This window comes from Ammospiza nelsoni, chromosome 1 (assembly GCF_027579445.1).
Source record: "Ammospiza nelsoni isolate bAmmNel1 chromosome 1, bAmmNel1.pri, whole genome shotgun sequence".
Lineage (NCBI taxonomy): Eukaryota > Metazoa > Chordata > Aves > Passeriformes > Passerellidae > Ammospiza > Ammospiza nelsoni.
Window position 1 is genome coordinate 36,760,476 of NC_080633.1, and position 25,423 is coordinate 36,785,898.

At 34.3% G+C, this 25,423-nt stretch overlaps 1 protein-coding gene across 6 annotated transcripts in view; it reads right to left on the reverse strand.

The window, feature by feature from the left end:
* The window catches only part of TBC1D5 (TBC1 domain family member 5), a 316,432-nt gene that overhangs the window by 236,632 nt on the left and 54,377 nt on the right, over positions 1-25,423 (reverse strand). Inside the window, exon 4 of one of the 6 annotated variants that reach the window (XM_059470498.1) lies at positions 9,511-9,665. The exons of the other annotated variants lie outside the window; for them this stretch is intronic. The gene's annotated coding sequence lies outside the window, so the exon portion shown is untranslated. The remainder of the gene's footprint in view (positions 1-9,510; positions 9,666-25,423) is intronic. 6 annotated transcript variants of the gene reach the window in all.

The following is a 25,423-nucleotide window of genomic DNA, read 5'->3' on the forward strand; positions in this document are numbered from 1 at the left end:
AAACCAGTTTAATATTAAAGACACTGCAATACTCAATTAACTTTAAAAGATAGTTTTATACAACATCTCTGTTCTCATTTGTGATTCCATGGGTGATACTTTAATGCAATTATTCAATATAAAAATTACTTTATCTAATGCAACATAAAAATAATTTTAGGAAAGGGTGCACCCTTGCACCACCAAGAAATAAAATAGGAGTGACTTATGTTGTGCAACAGGTTATGTAGCTACTGGTCATACACAGGTGTAAGTAACATTAATATGAAGCTGAAACAACTGCTCCAAATAATTTGAATATGATGGTGCAACATTTGCTTATGGCACTAAAAATGGGTAGGACTTCCTCAGCATAATTATGAGATCTAGTAAAATACAATGTCTAAAGATCACATTGTACCAAGGAGTACATAATGAATTCAGCTTTTTAGTATTAGGCCCTCATTTAATAGCAGGGGAAAAGGAATCATGTATCAGATGAAAAAAGAATGCAAGAGAAAATCCACATTTGGTGCCTAAAGAACTGTGAAGCATATTTTTTTGGTCTGAAAATATACTGAAATTAAAGTTTAAGTACGTGGGAGGCAATTGTCCTTGTGGTTATAATTAGTGTCCAAATTTAGGGACTTCAGCACTTAATGCATAACCACCCGCCTGTTATTCTTACCATGGTTTTTTATGTCACTTAATGGAGATGAATACTCTTTTCCCACCTCATATTTACATCAAGGCGATTTAATTTCTTTAGGCTGCTATAATAGGTTAAACAGCAGTCTCAACATCACTCTTCATCTCCCACTGGACAACAAATGGCATTATAAGACTGAGAATAGATGAAGGCATATTTACATTCATAATGTTCTTGACTATAAAATTTATGTAAATTATGATTTTTATATTTGCAAATACTATAATTTTCAGTTTCAATGAATACTTTACTACTCTTTCATCATTAACTTTCTATGTACATTACATGGAGAGAAAAACTAATGAAAATAAAGAAACTAACTGCTGTGATCAGAGAGGTACAGGTCTTCTGTAGAAGTTTAAAAATGCTTTGTTTCTTAACTGATCTTACCCCTGTACAGACAGGGGGCCGGACTACACCTCACTGTTTATCTGAAGTATGCAAAACCAACATTTTCAGGGGATTTCAAGCAGGTAATAAAAAAAAAAAAACCAGATTTTGCATTGGTTTGTATTTTAACCCAAACAAAATCTAACAACTGTATTGCTGAGGAAAATTAGTTTTTCCCCTCATCTGTATAAACAGCATTTTTTCAATTCATTGAAAAATCACAATGGAAACACTAAGTTAATTACAGAACTGCATGTAAGGTTTGGGAACATGTTTACAGATGTTACACAAGAATGAAAAACTCCAAAAGATCAAATTTCATTAACTAAGCTATTGCTCCAGCAAATGGATAGAATTATTTTTAAATATCCTTGGAGTGGAAAAAGAACTTTTCAGTTAAGAAGAACATTAATCTCTCATACCTCTTATGAGACATATACACAAACACTGTGTATTTCTATGCACACACTATCATGATTTTTCTGTGATGGCCAGCTAAGTATCTCCTTTAATTTTATAACATGCAACTCTGACTCAAAAAATCCAGGCTTCCAGCATGAAAAACTGGCAAATCAAATTGGTCCAAATATTCTGACATATTTTTAAAATGGGAACTTTTATTTTTTGGTGTGTTTTGGTAAGAGCTTAGTGTGACATTTCCAGACTGCAAATGCAAACATATGAAATGAAACAGCTCTCAAACTACCATGGTCTCAGATACATATGTTGTTTTTAAGGAGGTGATTCCTTGATACCTGAGAAGCACTACAAGAATGAAAAAATGGCACACATCTTAAGGAGGTAAAATTGGGCACATGAGTTGGATCAGTTCTGTGTATAATGAAACTGCTGGTTCTATATGTTGTTTTTCAAGTTACTCAACATGTAATCATTAGAAGACAAAACTTGAAATGCATGGACTGTGTATGTATTCAAAGACATATATTTTAAAGAACAGTGAATTTTCTGGTCTCCCTTAGCTTTGTAGTTGTGGCTTGTAATAAAAATTAATCTAAAAGAACTTCAAGATTCTGTTCCAGTTTGACAAATGGAGGAAGTATGGACTCAGACAATGGCCCAAACCATTGGTCTCTTCCTTTAAAAATCATTCCCCTTTTCCCAATTACTTGAACCAGTTAATTTTTCTGTGTAAAGTACTACATTTCCCAAGCTTCTGCTGAATGCCTGGCAGTAGGGAAGTCAGTATCACTGCTACACATGACCAAATTGTGGCTACCAAACAAGAAACCCTTCCTCTTAGCACCCTACAAATACTGTGAAAAGGGTAAGTTATTTTGTGGGGCTTTTAACTGCAAAACCTTGAGGGACGTTAAGAAGACCTTCCCAAACTCAGAGTTTGTACAGGAAACAGGGTAAACAATCTGATACCACTCCCTAGTATTTGCCACAGAGAAAATACTGAAACCTCAATATTAATTATAAAACTTTAAATAGTCACAGGAAACCATATGCTGGAAGCAATTTTAATACAGGCAAAATCTTAAACGCAGCTTTTACTACAACTCCTCAAAGAAGCTTGCATATGAAATCTGCATTGTCCATTAATGATATATTCAAAAAAGGAATAACATCTGAAAAGTAGTGTCAGAAAAATTGTTAAAATTGCATTAGCAAAATTTTCTTTTCAAATAATCTAGGAGCATAAGGCATAAGATCCTTATGTAGAGTAAAAATGTCATGAATGAGGAACCTTCTTTTTTTACATTAAATAGTTGATCCCTTTAATGATGTTTATTACAGTATCTTTTTGGAATAAGAAAAATGTTTTGCATGGGAAAATTTTAATATTTAAATGTGTCTGTGCTGAAAACCTAAACATTAAAGTAAAACAAAACCATTATTATTTCCCCCGAAAATGTTACAAAACCATGCAGGTTTCTTAACTATAGTTTTCATGTATAGAACTAACCACAATTCCATTCTATGTTTACATTTCATTCACAAAAAAGTGCATTTAATAAGTTAAATGAATCTAGAAATACAGTTAGTCACTCACTATTCCTCTAGCTGGTTGCTATTCACCTAGAGCAGTTTCACACTATAAAATATTCTCAACTGCACCACTAAATCATGATTACATATAACTAGATACTGATTCACAACTTCAACACTTTGCCACTTCCTTTGCTTTTGTCAAAACTTATTTTTTATGCAGCAAATATTTTAAAAAATTTTGATGCCAAAATCCAGCCGAAGGTATTGGATGATTTTCTGTTATAAAAACGAAACCAAACCAAACATGCCCAACCTCAAAACATTCCACCAAATTCCTATTGTTTTCAAGTAGCTATATTCATACTGAGAAACTCACTAACAGCCTGTTAATTCAGGAAAGTACTCCTTTACTTCCTGTAAGTTAAATACTTTCCAAAGTCCGAGTCTAAAAGACCAAAAAGAAACTAAGTGCAATCTGTGCTTTCAAAAGCAATGTGTAATTAAGGTCTTCCAACCATTTACTCAGGAAGAAATACTGTTGCTTCTGGATTTTAAATTAATTAAAATCACTTTCCTGTCAGATGGTATGAGTGTCTCCAAGCAAGACTGTCTTGATCCACTTTTTTGTTGGTACATTCTATGGGAAGAATACATTCACTGAAAAAGAAGAGCATTTTCTTCCTTTTTTATTCCTTACTCCTCTCTGCCAAATGACAGAGAATAATGATTTTTTTTTTCCTCAGACCCAGCTTGGATCCCACTATAAACTACACTTCTGCATTTTAAAATAATCTAGATTAATATGCCAAAATAAATTTAGAACATTTATAATACAGAGAAATTCTTGCACCTGATCTACAATTCCCTTGCAAAAGATAATACATATTGCAAGTTTCAAGGTACAGGTAACCTTTTCTATAACTCTAAGGCATGTGTGCTGCTTAACAAAAATGATAAAACAACATTCAACCACTCCTTGTAAATCTTGTTGAACCATTAATATCAGAATCAACTCTCACTACATTAATGCTTATGAGGAAAGATCTTAGAGGATCAGACACATAATATGGAGGAACCTACTGCAAAAGTTGGTGGCAAGATTTTAATTTTTTAAAAACTACAAATCTGTAGAAATTATACAAAAAGTTGCAAAGAAAGTGTTTAATATGAAGTTATGTAATGTACATCGCTCAATGAAGCTTGAACAAAACCAGATGAAGCTGCTCAGAAAGTTCTGAGTTTTATATAAGTTCCACATTAATTTATTCAAATATAACAGAGTGTTGATAATATACAATAACTTCTGCCCACCATGGCTTCCATCACCTTAGAGAAATGCATAAAGGTCTATATTTACTACATGTATTTATTGAATAAATAGCACTAAGCAATGTGTTCAGGGTCTTAAATTACTAGGCAGTTGGTCATCACTGTCACTTCAATTTGGCTTTATTCATCTGCTTTCCATCAAATTACAAATGCTGGCCAGTCATAACAACGGAGAACTTCTGCTGCTTGCATTGCAGATCAGTCCCTAGTACAGGACTCCAACTGCACATGGCTGGCATCTACACTGGTACCTGTCAATATCCTTCAGTACATGTTTAGACACTTAAATCCATATAACTTAAAGAGCAAAACCCACTAAAATTCTGTGAACTTCCTTTAGAATTTGTCCTGGAAGTAAAGAATTCTGTAAGTCATACAGAATTTCTTCAGGAGGAGCAGAGGGAGAGAAAAGAGAGCCAAGGATAGCCATGAAATAACATCCCTTCCCTTCAAGGGAAATTACAGCCAGTATTTTAGAAAATTTTTTTTGTCCTCAAAGCTTTACTGGAACATTAGCACAGCTCTAAGCACATCAGAGACAACTGTCTGTGACTGTCACATCTATGGTAGGAGGATCACTTCAAATACACCAAAATATCATTACAATCTTGGGTTTTTTAAACTACACCACTGACAACCCAACTGTTTCTCCCTTCCATTATCTGCTTCATGCAAATTTTCTTAAGGCTGCCACTTTTAATCCTTTAAGAACAATTTTAATAAATCCTTTTTAACAAATTCTGATCAGCATTTATGATCATCTAAGGTAGCACTTATCTCTTACTGAAAACAAAACCAAACCAAAGCAAACCACAAATTAGTCTTTTGACCAGGCTCAATCAATACAACTTGTAGCCACTGCAATGTCTCTGAAAAAGTTTAAAAGCCACAGAATGCAGAATAAACATTATAAAATGGAAGTATGTAAGAGACATACAGAATTCTAAGCAGGTAAAAAAAGGCAAAAAGCTGCTTTCCTCAAGTAGAACCACAGACTGGTTTGGGTTGGAAAGCATTGTCATGGGCAGAGACGTGGACATCTACTAGATTAGGTTGCTTGAAGTCCTATCCAGCCTGGCCCTGAACACTTCCGAGGATGAGGCATCTGCATTTCCCTGGGCAACCTGCTTCCATATCTCAACAGCCAAATTGTTAAGAATTTCATGCTTAGATTCCATCTAAATGTACCATCCTTTACTTATAGAGGCCTAAATCCCTAGAGGCCCTAGTATAAAGTCTCTCTCCACTTTTGCTATAAAGTCCACTTTAAAGTACTGCAAGGCAGAAGTCAGTTCTTTCTTTGCACTGGCAAAGGTGGTTTTGTGGTTAAAATGAAGATGAACTACAAAGCAAGCCCCAAGCAGAATGAAAAATCTCTGCCAGAATCAGCTGGGCTCTGTCCCTGAGCAGCTCAGGCTTCAGAGTCATGTTCCCCAAAAGGAGGCCCAGGAGGGAAATGAGGCAACATGCCAGGGGCAGGGGCAAGGGCCATGCAGTGCACAAAGACCACTGCCACAGAAAACTTGAACTAACAAAGATGTGAAGCAGTACCAAATTTTTCAGCTATAAAAGTAAGCAATCTAACATGGTACAAAGAGGAGAAACAAGAGGATGTCTGAAGACAACGGGCTAATAACACACACTACCACTATTCTTCACCTGGAGAATCAGAGAGCTACTGAAAATAAAGCTATGGTAATTACTAGTCTAGACTTGATATTAGGTACCCTGAAGGGGAACTGATATAACCTGATTTTAGTGCTTTGCAAAATAACTCTTGATCCTGGACCTGTTCTTCCACTCTTTGAAACTTCATGTCCGGCGAGTTTTCTGAGAAAAAAGTCCTTATCTTATGCATATCTTTCTTGAGCACATCTCTGCAATACAGCCACAAATTAAACACAAGCAAATGGACTACCAACCCTGTAGGAACAGCAACAACAGAAACACTGCAATGAACTGGGTTGTTTGAATTGGTGCTGGAGTTTTAAAAATACTTATATGTTCTGTTCATACAGATGTGTGATGACATCTATGAGCTGCATAACAGTGTAACAAATGGGTAATTCACTTGCTCCACAAAACACAGATTATTGTACTATTTAGGAAAAGATGCCATCTGTAATATAGTTGCAAATCACCAGTGCTTTTTAGACTAATAGATAGAGAAGTTTACTTAAATTTAAATTTACTGACAAATTATAACATGCCTATTCTAGAGTCTGTAAGACAATATATAAAATCACTTAAAGATTTTTTTCTTAGAAAGTACTGTATTTCAAATTATAAATTAATTATAAATTCATGAAGTATTTAATTACCTGAGATATTTCATCTAAAAAAAACCCAACATTCCGTTTTCTTGATGCTTTATAACCCAGTTTGTAAAACAAAGACTTTAGAACCAGGCTGCAAGACAACAATTATCAACTATTATAAGGGATTTAACTACTCCCTAAGTCAAAGGAACTATGTTTAAAGACATATAGTATTTCAGTTTCTTTATAAATCATTTCAATGGTGAAACTTGTTTGACCAGTTTCAGTATTGTGTCAATATAAAAATATCTGAAACCAAAAAATATTAAGTGAAACCAATCTCAGAGAACATTGGAAAAATTTCAAGCAGGGGAAACTACAGGAAATTTAGTAACTAGCATGTGTTTAAAAATATTTTGTCTACAGAGAAATTATCTGTCTTAAATATAGGTTTAACAAATTAGAAATAATAAGTAAAGCACACTAAATGAGCATTATCACTTTTCCACCAAAGAATTCTTAACATGATTTAATTTGCAGTCAGAACAATCTACAGTATACCAGTCCTGAAACAACTGTGCCAAGCTTACTATGAAGCAAGCTCATAGATATATAATTTTAATAAGATTATAGACATCTGAAATACTAGGGCTCCTAAAATAGTGTTCTTTTCTAAATTAGCAATATGCATTGCTTTCTTTAATGAAACTTCCATTTTATTGTTTTACCATTAAGAGCTGTAAGAGAGAAAATGGCCATTGACATTAGAGGGAAAACAGCCATGAACCAAACATCACCGTTTGGTAAATGAAGGGTGGAGGAAGAAAAAACCCATGCATTTTGGCAGTCTATTTTACTCACAAAATAAAATTGATTTTTCTTTCTTCCCTTCTCATTTTCCCTCATTAGCCAACAAGAAGCATCAGATCTACTCACTACATACATGCTACTTTACTGCATGGCTAAGAAAAGAGATTAAATGGAGATTAAATTAAGAGATTAAATGGAAGGTAAGAGCAGCAACCTCAGCTTCAAATTGCATCTCAAAGATCAACACTTGCCTGTAGTCTGGTCCACCACTGAACTAGCACAATACCTCTTTAACAAAGGAAAGATATATGGCAGGTTACATGGAAACCTCTGCTGTCTGAACTCTCCTTCACTAGCCTGAATGCTGCCTCCAACATTTGGAGTGATAGACAAGGGAAGCTCACGCTGCTGAGCTTGGCTTACCTTGCAGGCACTACGAGGGAGAAGCTCAGTTCGTCAAAAACTTTAAGAAAGATCTCCCAGGTTTGTTCATGAGTATATAAAACTTATCTTATATTAAATGTAACCAGAATATTCAAAAGCTTCTAAGGCAATTTTCAAGAACAGTTTTAACTTGTTTTTGAAATATACGTATTCTCTAGTAATAGGAAAGACAGTTATTTTAATTAGTTTTTCTAAGCAACAAAATAAAAAGACATTCCTAGAATTATGTAGATCAGTAAAATGAGTTCATTATAATTACTTACTATAGTGTTATCATGTAATTTTTTAATTTCACAAAGTTGGATGCAATGGAAAACGATCTTGATATAACCTACAAAAAGCAGTCTAAACACTTGGAAATGGTGAAATCATATAATCACACATGCACATACAAAAAGACGAGGCCACCAAAAGCACCAGTCTCTACTTCTCAACTCTATTTGACAGTTCCAAAATCCAGGCACACATCCAGAAGAACTTTCTGCCCCACGTCTGGTCAGTAAAGAAATTGAGGTTAACCTTTAATTTTTAATGTCACCTGCAGCCAGTGACTGCTTTTTCTAATTCAAGTGACAGATAAACAGCAAAACACTCCCAAGATGATACACAAAGCACCACATACCATAAGTGCATTTTTATTTTTATACCAACTCAATTTCTCAAATGGATAACCAATGTTCCTACTAATTTACATTAAGAATTGAGTGAGGCATGAAAATTGTTCTGATGCATAGGCTCTATTTCTTTAATGTACTGCATAGTGTTCTGTACTTTATTGCAACACTGGAAAAAACTAACTACACTTAAAAGGTACAGAAACTACATATCCAAGCTCATATACGTCTTATAAAATCATTTCAGAAAGGAGTTTTAAATTATCCAGAGAATAGGAAGGAAAAGTAACTAATTAAAGGCACTGATGGAAGTCAGTAAAAGAAAAAAAAAAGTGCCTATTAAAATGAGTTTACTGACCTTTAACTACTTGAACTAGTGTGTTTCTATAGACCAACACTAGAACTTTAAATCCACATTGCTAGGATTTCCAATTTATAATTCCTTTATACAATTCAATACTATCACCTTAACATTTGCAAGGTAATTCCAAACTAAACAGAGGGAATATGGCAAATTGAGGTAATATAGTCTAGCTATTTAAGGCCAAATTGGCAAGTCTTGAACAGTAAACACTGTATCATTACTAAACACTGCCATGTTGTTAATGTTAAGGAGAGGTTTAAATTAGAGAGTGAATTGCCCCTTCAGGTCGGGACTTAGGGCACATTATGGGAGAAAGCAAAGAAAAGCTCCCACTGACACGGCCTATGTTCCACCAGTTCTGTGGGAAGCAGACTGCAACACAGTTATCCGTCAGTTTTAAAACCAAATACTACAGTCACTATTTTCACTTGTCTTTTAAAATTTAATGCAGCAAACTAAGCAGAAAAGAACTTCTATTTGTAAAATAAGATTTCTTTTGATACAGAAATGGTAGGAAAATAGTTTTTGGACAACTGCAGGAGACACATCACAAATATTTTTATAAATGTCAAATGTGTAACTATGGCATTAATGAAAATGAGGCAAAGTCAGTTTGGTTTTTTTAAAAAATACAAAAAAAACCCCCAAAACACTCACATAGTGGCAGGTGTTTAAACACAAAGGAGACAGTTGTCTTCAGAAGGATATTCTCCACACTTATAACAGGCAAATAGCACTGGGATACGCCCTGGCCACCAGGAGCAATGAGGAAGCTGGAATGGCAGTTCTAGTACCAGACTTCTGGAATTGACCTTCAGATGGAGAATAAATATACTTAGCGAAAAAAAAAAGCCTAAGAATAGTTGGAGTTTTTTATTTGATCAAACAGCATTCAAGTTGAGGATTCAAGACATAAGGCACTGCATTTCTTCTGGACATTTCAATATAACAAAAAAGTGACTGAAATTGTCTTAAGTATTTTCAAGTCAAGTAAGTACCTTATTTCACATAATCATGTATCAGGAGAGATAGAAACAACATGTAAAGTAAATTCATGTGGTTTAATTTATTTATTTCTAAGATGACAATAATGGCAGATGGACAACTCTAACAACTTGAACATTACAGAGACTTATTCAATATTCAACCTGAAATTTTTATCAACGTGTGATTCTTAGATATTTCTCAGCATTACTTAAATTTCTCCTCCTGTGAATGAACTTCTTAAAAACATGTTACAAATTTCCATAAATTGGTATTTTAGATCTATTTTTTAGAAAGTTATTCAATCATTATTGATAAGATGACAAGAAGCTGTATAGGGTTCAACAGCACACTACAGCTGGTTTCATACACACTAAAAATGTTGAAGGTTATGGTTCTAAGAAAACAAATGAAAGATCAGCAACTGATCAGTCATCCATCTTTCATTAACTCTCCTTTAACTGCTCAAAAAATATGCAAAAAAAATTCAAACAAACCATCTTCAAAATACGCAGAATGTTTCAGCAACTGCGAGATGACATAAGCCTACTCATGGCAGGATAAAATTATATTTTAAAATAATTCTTCCTGTTACAAATATGCAAAGCTAATAGTGTTGAATTGGAAACATCATCTTCCCTTTTTGAAAAGGTGGTACTTTACTGTTTCTATAGTGTTTTCAACAGGAAATGTGAGAACACAACCATCTAGACACATTTATATAAAAGTCCTAAATGACACTGATTTTGCAGGTAAATACCCAAATAGCTCCTGAAATCTGACCAATGTTGAAATCTGACAGCTGTAATATTACAGTGTTGCAATATTTAGAAACATGCCACAAAAAAGCATACCCACTTGAAAAAATAAAAATTAGGATTTTTAAGAAGAAATTCAATTAAAGGTAATTGTCTGGTCTTCAGTATATAAAACAGTTCCAACTGAATAGTGGGCTAAGGGGTTTTTTTTGTAATTTGGATTAGCATTCTAATTACCACATACTAGCACATAAATGTATTTTTATTCTAGAGCATACTTTGAGTTATTAAGTCTGGCATTAAATTTTGTAACAAGATGTAATATATCTAATTCAAGAGGGCTTAGAGTATTCCTGTATTACTTATTAATATGTTAAGTGAATGTTTGGACAATTGATTTCAACTAGGTTTTGTGACTAAAACATGTGACAAAATACAATTTTCAAATTACATAGTCCATTTGTCATAACTACTGTTCTTTCTAATTTCTATAGGTGTTAACAAATTAAACAAAAAAAGCTACACTCACTAAATAAAGAACAGAAACCATTTCAAAATCTAAAATAAATGATCAGCATTAGCAAATGTGTCCATCTAGCCACTAGCAAAGCATCCTTTGCTGTTCTGCCTTCCCATTGCCTTCCTTTGCTTTTTATACCATCCTTCCTGCATTTCCACCCAAACTCTGTATGTGTATTTGCAGAGGACTTCCTACAGAGAGACCACAGTCTTGCACTGAAGCAACAATGAATAAATAATAAGAAATGCATTGCTCAAGTATCACAACCCAACTCAGTCACAGGTGGACCCAAATAGTGACTGGTTGGTTGAATAAAATTAATATATTTAAGACACTAATCCTGTAAATTCCTACTGAAACTGCAGAAACATCCCCGGCCAATGGCTTAAATAATGTTCATGTAGCAAAATAAATAGAAAATATTTCTCTGTGTAAGTTCTGAAAACAGAGGTGATGACAGTGTGTTTCACACCAGTTCAGCACAAAGATTTTTGTGTGATTCATAAGAGTTTTGACAGTTTTTTTAATAAGTTAGACTGAAAAATGGTCTCTACGCCTGCACTGATGTTTTCTGAGATACAAACAAGTCACACTAAGGAGAATGGAAAAAGTTGACTTCCATTTGAACATTTGGCCTAGCTGAAATCAAAAGATGGACTTCCTGTGAATATGAAGAAAATTATCTCAGAAAATGAAAAAAGATGAAGACATTAATAAGTTACCAGAGTAACTTATGAAACAGAATAGACTATTACATCAAGATTTTTATTACCATGACAAAAGATATAAAGGGTTTTTTTTCTTGAGAAGTAAGAAAAAGTAACTTTTTGACATGAGCTATTAGTAAACACAAACAGAATCTGCCTGTATTTTAGCAAAAGTGATGGCATCCTCACGTAGACAGCTCATTTTGAAGGATACCTACTAAACATTTCTGGAACCCACATGAGGACTGCATAAATCACAAATGCAGACCATCTGTCAGTTGTCTTGAATATCATTTACAATAAACAGTCTTCAATATATGAATAAAGTCTTAAATATATGAATAACATAAGGAAATAAAGGTATTTCCTTACTTGCACAATTCTTCCATTCCTACATATGATGGAGGAAAGCAGGAATCCAGTATCATATGCTAGGAGAAGGTTCCTAACAAGGAGAATTACTCCAATGTTTAAAGGAGTAGGTATCAGGAAGCAAACACAGGTAATATCTGCCTTAAACCTCTAAAGGGAAGTGTTTAGGGAAGCTACTTTTTCAAGGTAACAAAACAGGTGCAATAGTACATACCTTTCAAAGAAGCATTTCTGCTTCCCATGCTCCACTAGTTACACAACCATGTTCTGCTTGGAAGACTGAGAACATGAAAACATCCCAATACTTTGGCACTTGCTCTCAGTAAGCCTTACCTCACTCTTTTTTCAAAATATATTAAACTAAAGGGCAGGAGGGGATGGGAACAAAGAAAAGAAACTAGTCTGATTTTACTATTGTCTGTTCCTCCTCCCTCAACATTGTCTCCATTAAAAAAATTTACAGAACGAAGAATACATATAAGTAAACAAATTATCTTGATATTTCACTATTTTAGTAAATACATTTGATTAATTTCTCATCAAGATTCAATGGTATTTCAAAGATTTATGCCGAAGGATTCAAATCTGAATTCTTTTCACATAGTCTCTCTCTAAGTAAATAAATTTTAAATTGGACTTTAATTTCAAATAGGCATGTCCTGCTTTTTTGACACCTGTCCATCATAATACAGAATTAAAACCCAAAAATACTAATATTGACATCAAGATGCAATGAAAGTATTTTAAGAAGAACAATTCCTTTAAAAACAGAATATGTGACATGTTTAAAGTATGGAATTTGGTTACTGAAGAGAGTCCCACTTTCGCATTGCTTCTCAGGTACACACAAAAGAGCATTCTAAGATGCCAGAAGCCAAGAAAGATATTCACTTGTACAGGTCTATTAAATCTGTGAATGCAAGAGCTACTGCATTTCACAGTCTATTATTTATATGACAGAATGAAGATCTGAAAACATGAAATATAGCCTTAAATTATTCACTTATTCTTTTCACAAAAGGAGAAACCGTCAATCTAACACTAAAAGACTTCAAGCATATTTCTAAAGGTTTCATGAAAATTGCCTTATTTATCAAAACTTTATTCCCTCCGTTTGTTCATTAAATACTGTAGCTTTGCATTAAGGTCAAGCAGTGTCAACCAATTACTGTTGTTGGAAAAGTCCTACTTCCTTAATACTCAAAGAAACCATGGTATATAGTGAATTATTTTAATAGGCAAACCAAACACTGTTTATCCAAAGTATATTTCAACCATAAAAACATATTTTAAGGGTTTCTCTCAACAATCAATTATAGTACTATTTATTATCACAGCAACATTAAGCATGATTCTTTGTCTGCTTAAATGCCAACTTTAAAAAATATACATCTATTTTAGCATATTCAGCAACATTCTGTTCTTAGCTCATAATAAAGGAAAGTAACAAAAATTAAGTGACCTATAAAGCAAACTGAAAGGTAAAAGATAAAACACTGAATTTTAAAGAGACAGTAAAAATTGGTATAAACAATTCTTCTGTTCTCATTCTCCGTTGGTGGGCAAGAGGGCTCAGCTTATATGACAGACCTGAAAAAAAATCCACCCTGCTTTCACTGCTCCTAATTTTGTAGCTTTATATCGGGGTGAAATTCTCCATCTTGCAATATACAAGAGAAAGTGGTCACACACAAATTTATTAAACACGAAGAAAAGGCCACTCATAGGCCATCCTACCTAATATCAAAGTCAAAGTCATTCAGGATAAAAGGATTTCCTTAATATGTTTTGATTCAACAGCCGAGGACAAAGTCCCCCGTGTCCTACCTCAATCTTCTACCTGACCCATTTTAATGGCCTGCAGTCCAAAAGGCTACAATGATGATTTTACTATGTAATCACCTCTAATTTTACATTTCAGAAAAGCAAAATTTTGGATCTCATTTTTTTTTGGAACTGACCTGTTTATTGCCATTCCACCTAGTAGATAAGTTGTGGCAAAGGAACACAATATTCTGATGGTAACCTTTGAAATCTTACTACTATGAGCCTAACTGTGCCTTTCTGAAGTTACAAAACATGCAAAAGCAAAGAAAATTTCTTCTACATATCCTGTCAGCTTGTCTCACTGGGAAAAAAAGTCATCATCCATGTCCTGTACCAGTGATCAATGAGACCTACAGTGATACAAGACACACATGCCATTGCTACGAACAAGGAAAGGAAATAAAGTAACAAAAGGAATTTAAAAAAACCAAAAAACACCAACCTGAAAAGTCTTGCTGAAATTATAGAGAAAGACATAACATCTGTTGTCTCATTATCTCTAAAAGATCAGAATAAAGGAAATCAAAAGAAGTAGAAAAGAAAAAAACCAATCAACCAAACTTAGAACAAGTCCTCTCCAGTCTCCCCTCAAGGGGCCCAAGTTACACCTTCAAGTTACAATCTACCAGTGAAACCTGAAAAGATTCCAGAACCTAATATTGCACAAACAAATTTCAAGAAGATAACAGAACACAGAGCAAAAAAAATTAATCCCATCAAACTCATCTGAATGACTTCACTGCTAACTGGATTCATGGGTGGGAGGTATCAGTAGATGTGATACAAACTTCAGATGAGAGAGATTTTAAACATGTTCTGCACTGTTTCTGCCATATATAACAAAATACTGTCCAGACATAATCATTATAAGGTGGACACAAAAACGATTGAAATCAGGGAGCAATTGCTCTATAAAGAATATTTTTACCAGCTCTCTCAAACCATATACATATATTACAAATATTACTCAGAGACATTTGTTTGATCTGTTTCTATCTGGTGTTTTCATAACAATACTAGTGACCCCAAGTAGTATTTTTAAAATCAGCAGATAATAGGATGTTGGTAGAAAACAGTAGCACCTCAAAGGAAAGATTTCCAAATGCTTTTGAAAAATGGAATATATAGTCAGAAATCAATAAAGACAAATCAAAAGTGCTACCTTTATAAAAGGCACATCACAGATATGAACAAAAAATGGACCACCAGTAAACCATTACATAGTGTATCAATGAAGAGAGAAGAATACAAATAGAGTAAATTTTGTTACATCTTTGAAAAACACATCTCAATGAAAGACACTGGAAGCACACAAAGTGCATATGGCTGGGTGTGTGCACAAGTGGTAGCACATGTGGCAGCACCTGCATTGAACAACTGAAAATTACTTTTTTCCATCTCTTCTGTACTTTATACAGTTTTGGACATCATAATTCTTACAAGACGTAGGCAAACTATGGAAAGTCAATGGGAGCATGACTTCAAGGAGTGCTGGGGTATGACACAAACTGAAGCTTCTCAGGAAAGGTTTGAGCAATGTGTACTTGATCCTGCTGCAGGACAGACTGAGAAGTGGCAATCTGTCACCTTCAGGCAATACAGTTCTTCAATGCCAGTCCATCTACCACAGCCAACTACAGTAAGACACTGAAGAAAAAGGAGAAGTGTTTCTGCACATCTTCAACAGCTTAAGTTCCCTCTGATTTACCTCTTACCTTCAGATTTCCATATACAAACCCATCACTTCCCTTGCTAACAGACAAGTGGACAGGAGATTATTACTCGGCATAGTTGTTTTTAAATTTCTTTGTCATGAGCCAATAGTAGATTGAGAATATCTGTGTGTAACTTTTCCTGTTTCATCATTCTTTGGCTAAAATTAAGTAGCATTCATATAAAAGAAGCATCACTGATTATTTTTATTAATGCATTACATGTGTGTTCTTAAAAGGAGGATGAACACATGAAAACCTAACACACAAACAGTAGAAAGAAATTATATCCTGAACTGCACAGCATGAAAAAAAAGCTTTTTTGGAAGACCTCCTTTCTTTGTCCTGGCTTCTTCAGCCACTTCATGGATAGCTCTTAATAATTCCCTAACTCCTGTCCTGTAATAACAATCAAAAATGGTTTGAAAAATCAAAGTGGCACGCTAACCAACAGCTCTTCTGTGAATGACAGAACAATCTTCAGCTTTAAGGGACATTTCATATGAGTATGATGGATCAGAAGAAACATATCTTCTGTATGGATGAAAGACAGTGAGAGAATAAACTCTGCTTTTCTAGATCCATCAGCTCTACTGGATAACACTAGCCAGCAGTGGGAGATATGGAGGTGGGTTGTAAGATAAGGAACAGGCTAGAGGCAAGAGCTGTTATAATTATAGCAGGGAACACAGAATTTGTTAAAGGAAGTCTACTGTATAATTACATTTGAAAATTTAGCAAGATGCCCAGAGGCTGGCTTGCAGCTGTCAGGAACTGGTAACGCTGGAGTTCTGCTCAGGAGAAAACCACCACTGCACAGAAGCACACCTCCACCTCCCTGTAGTTCAGCCAGCTTTGATAGGGCAAAAGAATGACTTCAGCTAAAATTAGTAAAGTTACACAATACATGAGATTATACCTATTCTCAGTAAAAAGTGCTCAGAGATTGGGGATTATTTTAAAGGAAATTAAATGGTTTTGATAATACATTAAATATGTTTTTTGAATGAGCGTCAATGACAGTACTTTTTAAAACTGCATCTTTAATAACAGTTAAATTCTGATTTTTTAAAATTATATTAATTCATAATCAAACTAACCTCATCTCTGCATACAAAGTCGTAGTTTTCTCTTTGGCCTATTTGTCCCAATAAAATGAAAACAAATGAGTGAAGCACAGACAAAATGTAAGAATAAAAATAAACCTGTATACTTGTTTCTTCCTTGGATTTAGAGCTGAAGAGACGTTACTGCTGAGACACAAGTAGCAAGCTACAAACACACAAATTGGTAATCTGTAGACAAAGTGATCAAGTATGAAACAACTAAGCCATTCCTAATAAAAATAAAGAAATAGGATTGAACAATTAATAAAGGCTCTTTTTATATGAAATTATTGATTCTACATTAAAAAGTATAATCCGCTAATTCAGATATTAGCAAACGAAGTGCTGTACATGCTGGAAAACATCACCAACTGTATTCCTGGTGTTTATGTAAAACACATCTAGATAAAAATTGAGCAAGAACCATACTACAAAATGAATTTGACTATATAAAATTACGTTGTTATATTAACACCACAAGAAAATAAAAAGCTATGGAAGACAGATCAGAGTCCACAAGCCTACACCATAAGTTTAAATCAAAACTTACAGCAGAATTATTTCTAAATGCTGTAAAAACTGCTTCTTTTATTTGAGATCTAGGCCTTTGTAAGAAATTTAAGTATATTTGTCTAATTGGCATTATGGACTGTAAAGAGAGAAAACTGATGGTCATTTCAGCTTTATTAAACTTGCTGCTGCTTCCAGAGTGAAGAAAATGCATACATTCTCTAATCATGTCTAAGTGTTGAATTCAGAAGTGCAGACAGCTCATCAACTAGTCCATATTTGCTCCATTAGCAAAAAGATATCCTTTTTTGATGCCCCATTATTAAAATTGGTATAAATACTTCAGATGTCTTTGCTATAGAAAGGTAGAAATATTTTCTAAATATAGGCTTTGCTCACTTAGAAAAATGTTCTCAGCATAAGACTGAACAAAAATTTTTTTTTTGGTGCATCAAGTCTGCCTTTTGCTCAGTGCAACAGGACTGCAGCAGGACTGGGATTCGCTGTCTACATTTTGTATAAGAATAGAGGAGGAAAACAATCCAAGAAATCAGTTATTTTATACAAATTTTCTCCCCTCTTTTTTTTTGTTACACTTTTCATTTTACAAAGGTGGACAACTGACAGATAATAATTTCAATAAAAGAGGGATTCCTGTTGAACATACATAGTTTCAGTTTTGTTTGACTATTACAGAAAATTAACCTTTAAAATTTAACATATTCCTTAGATTTAATTTTAAAATTCAAATATAGTCACTTGAAAAATTCCAGTCCTGGAAAGGCATATAAATTAAACTTAAGCACTGGGTTTTTATTAATGAGAAACTAAAACTCATTTTGAAAGAAATTTCAGGAGCACAGTATGGATTTCAGAGAGTGACCCACTTTTTATTTCAATTTTTTTTTCAAGATGGTCTAATTACAAATATTCTGAGCCTTGGTCAATTCTGGTTGCACAGATATTGCAAATATAAAAGAAAAATGTCAGGCTTCATATTGATTTCTCCTACTTTAAGCATAAGTTTCCTATGTTGACTTTTGTCATATTCATCTATATTACATTATATAATGCAGCTTTAAGGAATGCAATGATCCGTTCAGGAATGTACAGAGAAGAAGTCATTCTTTCATCTAAAATATTACTGTAAAAGAACAAAAGCATTTTTGTGCAACAGTTACCCTTATGTATCAACAATTCCACAGTAAAATGTAAGAAAACAAACTACATTATATTGTTGATTGTAGCATGTTCTTGTTGTTCTGGACAAAAAAATAAAAAAGCCTTTAAACTTCTGAATATTGATTTTGAAAGAAAAAGAATATCTTAAATGGAATCCCGTAGGTTCTAGCATGCAAGCAAAAAATCCATAAATCTAAGGGGCATTTTTACCTTTTTTTAACAGGAAAAAAGCAGCCAAACATAAAAACAAAACATAAGAATGAAAAGTCAGTGTGATCTTCTTTGCTGATACATAATGCAAAATGAACAGAGCTCAAAATACACATTTTTCACGATATGAACCTTCTAAGCACAGTATGGAAGTAAAATTTTCCAATGCAATTGAAAAGTGCTCATTCCCCAGTCCAGCTGTGCTTTCACAGGTAGCTCCACTTCCTCTGCAACATGACGTTCCCACCATCACAAGCATGGTGTGAATTCCATAGGGCTTTAACTCACAGGGATTTACAATGCTACACCTTCAACCAAAAGGCAGCTTGCTATATCTGTGCTAAAACTGTTTTGGACTCCTCTCCTATCTGTACATACATGTAAGAGATTATCCTGTCCTGTAGATTATAACTCTTTTGAGAAAGATCATTGTTCAGTTTATGTTTTAGCTAAAGAGATGTGATTTCTGATGCTCTTATCACTAGCTGCATCCATAACACACAGTAATTTGTATTTTCAGCCTTTCTTATTTGAACTTACCTATGCATCTGCCCACTGAAACAAGCAGTTTTCAAAAAAAGTTGCACAGCATAACTTACTGGAGTTTTAAAATGTATGACCATTTGTATAAGATTCAGGTTATCCATCCATACAAAGGCAGACTTTTAACATAATGTTATTTAAAATGGGAATAAAATAGCCTATTTTTTCTAAACTTGCTTTCAAGTATTTTAAATAGTTTGCCTCTATTCTTCTACTAATAAAACAGGGGATGTCAAAGAGCATATAAAATTTTCTAAATTAAGGAAAGAAAACCTAGAATGCACATTATACGTAAGTGGTAATAGGCAGAGACAACTTCACTAGGCTGTGACATATGACATGTGGTAGACTATTATCATAATAAATGGGAAATGTAGGTGAGATTCTGTCAACAGCAAGGTAAGAAGAAATGCATCTTCATCAGAATGACAAACATATCTGCCTTTAACAAACATAGGTCAAACAAAAATCCAGATATCTATGAATTAAATATTTCCACTTTATTTAACCCCTTTTCTTTTGGATTTTAACAATTTAATTGAAGCACATCTACATTTATCTGAGATATTTATTTATGTAATTTAATTTCATTTTAGTGAGGATACTTATACTTACTAATAACCAATGGCTAAAAACTCACAAGAAACAGCCTATTATTTTTCACACTTTTATAAATAATTTTAACTATGCCAAATAGTAATTTAATGATTCTCAAACAACAAAATAAATACACTGCACATCAATCTGCAACTCTTTTTGGTACAACCATCACATAGATGTTAAATTAGCTTCACCTCTGCAGCTGATCAGCTGAATGACAACACTACTAATCTGGGGATCATACTAGGTATTTGACAGTATGTGTGACCTACAAAAAAAAATTTCATATAAGAGAAAGAAGGGGGAAATAGTAACTTAGTGAAAGTAGGTCATGTTCCCACAAACCATGTTTTTCGTGGTCCGTTTTTCTCCATGCTTTATTCTTTAATTCCATGTCATCAGATGACAATAAATGAAAAGAACCATCATAAAATTCTTATTCCATGGAGACTGAAAATTGTCAGTGGGTGCTTTTAAAAAAACTTAGAATATTGCCTTTTTATTTGTGACTAAAAGCAAGACCTAATTTGTACTTAGTCCTTTCAAAATTAGATATACGCCTGCAAAGTAAAATTTCCTAGATTACAACAATTTTCTGCATATAAAAAAGTAACAGAGGTTTGAAACTCACCAAGTGAACAGTCAAGTCACAAAGCAATGATGGGATTTCGTAAGCATCATGGATGGAATAATCTGGTTAAGTAAATTAAAGAGGGTTTTTTTTTTTTGTTTTTTTTTTCACTTGTTTTTGATATGAAAAAAACCTTGAAAAAGCAAATTGCCAAGAGGTACTGAAATATAAAATATTAGAAGAAAGATGGTGGAAGAAAAGGCAGAATATTATTATTGCATTCCTAGATACCCATTTCCTTGATATTGTGTTAGTTTTGGGATCTTTCCAACATCGTGCTGGAAAAGACAGTCTGAACGATCGTATTTACTCTTCAACCACTCTAAAGAAATTAATGAGTGACTTGGTCATATATTTTCAGGCTTCAGTACAAGCTGACGGCATTAAGATACCAGAGAGATGGATTTGGCAACTGTCTCTATCTCATGTGTACTCTCACTTCATGACTATTGTCTCTTGTAACACATAAATGAGAATGCTTGAAATTAAGGAAAGAAACCACAAAAATTTTGCCATTTCTGTACACTTTAATAAATGCATGACAGTTTAATTCTGATTTAAGTCTGTCTGACGGGAGACAGATATCCCATTCTGGCCCAGTACCTGCCTTCCTCCAGAAGAAAGGCTTCTGCCACAAAGTAACTTGTGTGAAACCTCTTCTGTTCACTGACAAAGAGCTTGGAAACATAAACCTGTCTAAACTTCTTCAAGCATAAGATGGAGCATGAAGAAAGATGGAGTAAGGCAGCTAATATGTCCAAAGGAAGATATGTTAGGGAAGTGATTTCCTTTTACACCAGTTGAATGGCTAACCCATTTTGTGGAGCTGAAATTCTGTTCTCATAGCAATTTAATTGTTTTTAAATCAAATACCAGAAGCATCTGGAATATAAAATAAATAACTTCTGCTTTTTCTTCAACACAAACCCAAATAAATGCAGAGAGACTTGCAAAAGAACTTAATGGAGGAGGATGGAGACATTTAACACTGCATGAAGCGGGAGTGGGGATGATGTCAGTGAACAAGGGCTCAGATTCCACTCCTGATGGTAGACCATGACACCCATTCTCCAGAAAGCTGGGCAAGTCAGTCTGCTGGAAGTGGAGAGAATGGCACTCGTACATAGGAAGTTCTACTTTGGATCTGTTGTATAGCACAGTTGTAATAGGAAAAGTAGATTATAAAAGGACTTGACACATTGCTCTACCTATTTACTGGACTGAACTTGGCTAAGTGCATACAGCTCTTCCACTCAGCAATGAAAGAAGAAAAAAGTGAACAAACAAAAGTCAGTAACACTGGTAGTTGGCTTACCACAATTTCAGTTCATAGTTCTGTGGTTTTAAATTTTGTTCATGCCCAAAACTGAAATAAGAAGAGCATCTACTGAACATTACCATCAACATACACAGCTTTCATAACTTCGTTAGAGACTCCTCATAACCAGTTAGGGAACTACTTCACAAATCATGTATTAACTGAAAAAATGCATCAACTTGCTTTGCTAATCTGACCATCTTTAGTAACAGAACTGTTATTCAAAACAGCAGCTATACTGAGCTCAAGAAGATTTTCTAATAAAAACTATAATTAAATACAGCAGACTTCAGAAAAGTGAGAAATAAGAAAAGTCACAATCACTAACTGTTAGCGATATAGGAGAAACTAAAGTAAGATACAGAATTAAATTGATGTGATGGTGTATTTCAATATATTTCATGCATTCTTTTTGATTTTACAATCCAAATACCAAAACAGGTAACTCAAACTTTATCCACAGAATTTATCCAGAATTATTAAAACATTACTGTTTGATAAATAAAAATATAATCCAATCATTTATGCTAGAAAGCATCAATTCAAGTTCATCTACTTTTAGCGGAAAAAAACCCCCATAAACGAAAAAACAACAGGAGACCACATTTGCCTTTTTTGTTGACTCCTTAGTGTAAGCTTACAATTGATAACGTAAACTTGAAGAACCTGGAAATTCAATCACAGCAATCTAAATGACCAGTTAATAGCCAAAAAAATAATAGATCTACTGCAGATTTTACTCTATGGCATAAAGTTGTTGACAATACATTTCTCAATAAAGAAAAATTGAATTATAGCCTTAGGGTGGTTTAATTTGGTACAAATTTTGAATAATGTTATATACATTTCCAAAGCAGATGCTAAGAGACTCTACAAGGACACTCAGCTCAATCAGAAGCCAGATTAAAGTTCCATCTGGAATGAAACAGTTCCACAGCTCTATTACAATTAGCAGAGTCACCAATGTCAGACTCAAAAGTTAGGCAATGTGAAACTCTTTCTCTTCAAAATACAGCTATTTTGAAGAGAAAAACCAAGTGCTTCACACATCTTTAAAACAGACTTTTTAAGTACTCACAAACTTGTCTTTTGTAGTCAGGATGAAAACTGTCATTCTTATTATTATGGCAATATCAATCACAAATACTATGCAGACACAACAATTTCCTATCACCTCTCCCATTGCATGAATGTAGCATTAGAAGTCACAAATGTTCAAGTAGCTGCAATACTCAAAATATCAGCAGGCTGAGAATTGCAGAGAGCAAAATTCAAGACTGATTTCAAATTGCCCTGATGTCTGCATTCCCAATTTCCAGAGTTCTTGTTATGAAATAAAGCATCCTCCCAACACAGCATGCTGAAGAACTGCACTGAAGTGACCCATCTTTAGTCAAAATAAGAACAGAACTACCTGTAAGACTTAATGGCTAAAAGTGAAAGCCTGATTCTTCACACAAATATTCAGTGTAATGGAGTTTTCCTAGATTTAAGGAAAAATCAAGCTTCAACCCAAGTTTACAAAAGAAAAGCATCCTTTCAAACCATAATTCAGTAAATGGTAGCTGATACAAAGTAAAAAACATGTTAAAGATAGAAAAAAATATGCCACATGGCCTTAAATTTACTATTTTACCATTTAAATAAATAGTGCACCACAGAAATAAGCAAGAAGTTGGAAATCAAATGCCCACATCTCACATCTCTTTCTCCCAAAATAAATTCACAGTGGATACAGAGCAATACAGACTCATAAAAAATCACATCTCATTACACACGTTTTCATCAAGAACATCTTGGTTAAAGAGCATATTTCTATTTTTCCAGTTCCCAGTTACATTAATCAGCCTGATTTCTACTGTCATACAGTAAACTGCTAAGTCTGAAAATATCTACAATGACAATATCCAGGTAAGAGCAAAGTTGAGAAATAACTGCAGCCACTGTTCAGTTAGCAGCCTATACTGTTCTGCAATGAAGCAAATTCCAGCTTCCAAAGAGAACAGCAAGAGTAACAATTTTATATTTAGTACCTTTAATTAGTGTTTAAATACTATCCAATAATGTCCACATCTGAAATTTAATCTTCTTAATCTTTAGAGAGAAAAATTAACAATCTGGAGCAACAATACAACTTTGTCCTTAGTCTGACTCTGTTGTTATTTCTGCAAACAGCGCACAAGAGAACTATTGCCAACCCCATGCAGCAGGATGGAGGCTTTAAGAGGCATTTAAAAACAGGAAAGACTGGCTGAAATTTAAGTATAGAAGCAAAATATCAAAATTAAGATCAATGCAACCTGATCAGTGCCATTGACAGAACATTGGCTTTTTAAGGCACTGGTCAACAAGAGTGTCCAAGGCTGCTGGCTACACCAAAAAGGGCCAAGGGTATCCACAAACTTCAGCAGTGATGAAACCACAGTGAAATGACCACTGCATTTCAGCTCCACACATGAACATAGTGGGCCATCACAACAGGCAGCTTCCCTCTTAGTTAACAGGTTTTCTGAAAGATCAACAAATAAAATAGCACCCAAAAGTTAACTGACAGAAAGTAAAGATTGTAACTAAAACATACGTCTCAAATCCCTGTCTGGGGACACACCACAAGCCTAGGGATTCCTTCCAACAGCATAGATCCTGGTCATCAGATAACTAGAGTGACACAGTATGATGCACAGGTCTCAAAAGGTTACTCGAAGAATTATCCTTCTCAATGCTGAGCACATAAAGCCTAACTGAGACCAGCCACATATATAAGGTTTTTGCAACAATAATGGAACTATTTTGCTCATTCTCACAAGTAGTAATCACCTACGCTTTCAATCTTCAGCATGTTTTTTTATGAAGGTCTGTCTGGGCTGCAGTGTAAAGATTTCCAAATAGAATTCATCATCTCTGACTCTCATTGCAGAGTCATAAACTTCCATATCTCTGGACATAAATAGTGCAGCAACGGAAGAATCTTTCCTTCCTCTTTCAAACACTCAGCAATCTAACAGTGAGCAAACACAACCAGAAGAAGTTAACTTCCCAGTATCACACAACCTGTACCCAAGCAAGTAATGAAATTACTTGACAAAGGCCGAATATAAGCGTATTTAATTTCAAATCAAGAAAGGGACTGAAAGCACTTAGCAGCATGTCTGAATTATCTTTGTAAAAAGCAAAAACACTTTCACTCTTCTGTGTATCTCAACAGCTGTGGACCTATGATGAACTCTCACCTTTAAAAGATGTGACACAAGGTCTGGTTACTGAAGTAGAATGATCTTCATAATTCTGGCAGAAAACTCTGAACAATTCCCACCAGTTCCTTGCCTGTGAAATTTCTGAAGTATCATTTCTTTTTCTGCACCTTCTCAAGAGCTATATGCAGCTGTTTTGAGACTTGCTAAGTGACACAGGCATAGGATCAGAGAGGTTCCAATGCACCACTCTAAATGCCTGTTCTGCCACAACCTTGAAGTAGCTGGACAAAGCCACTTCATGGACAAACATCTGGCTAATGTAATCCAGTGAAGAGATGGATAAGAGATGGTCAAAAAAATTCAACAACTGAAAATATCATTTAAATAATGTTCACA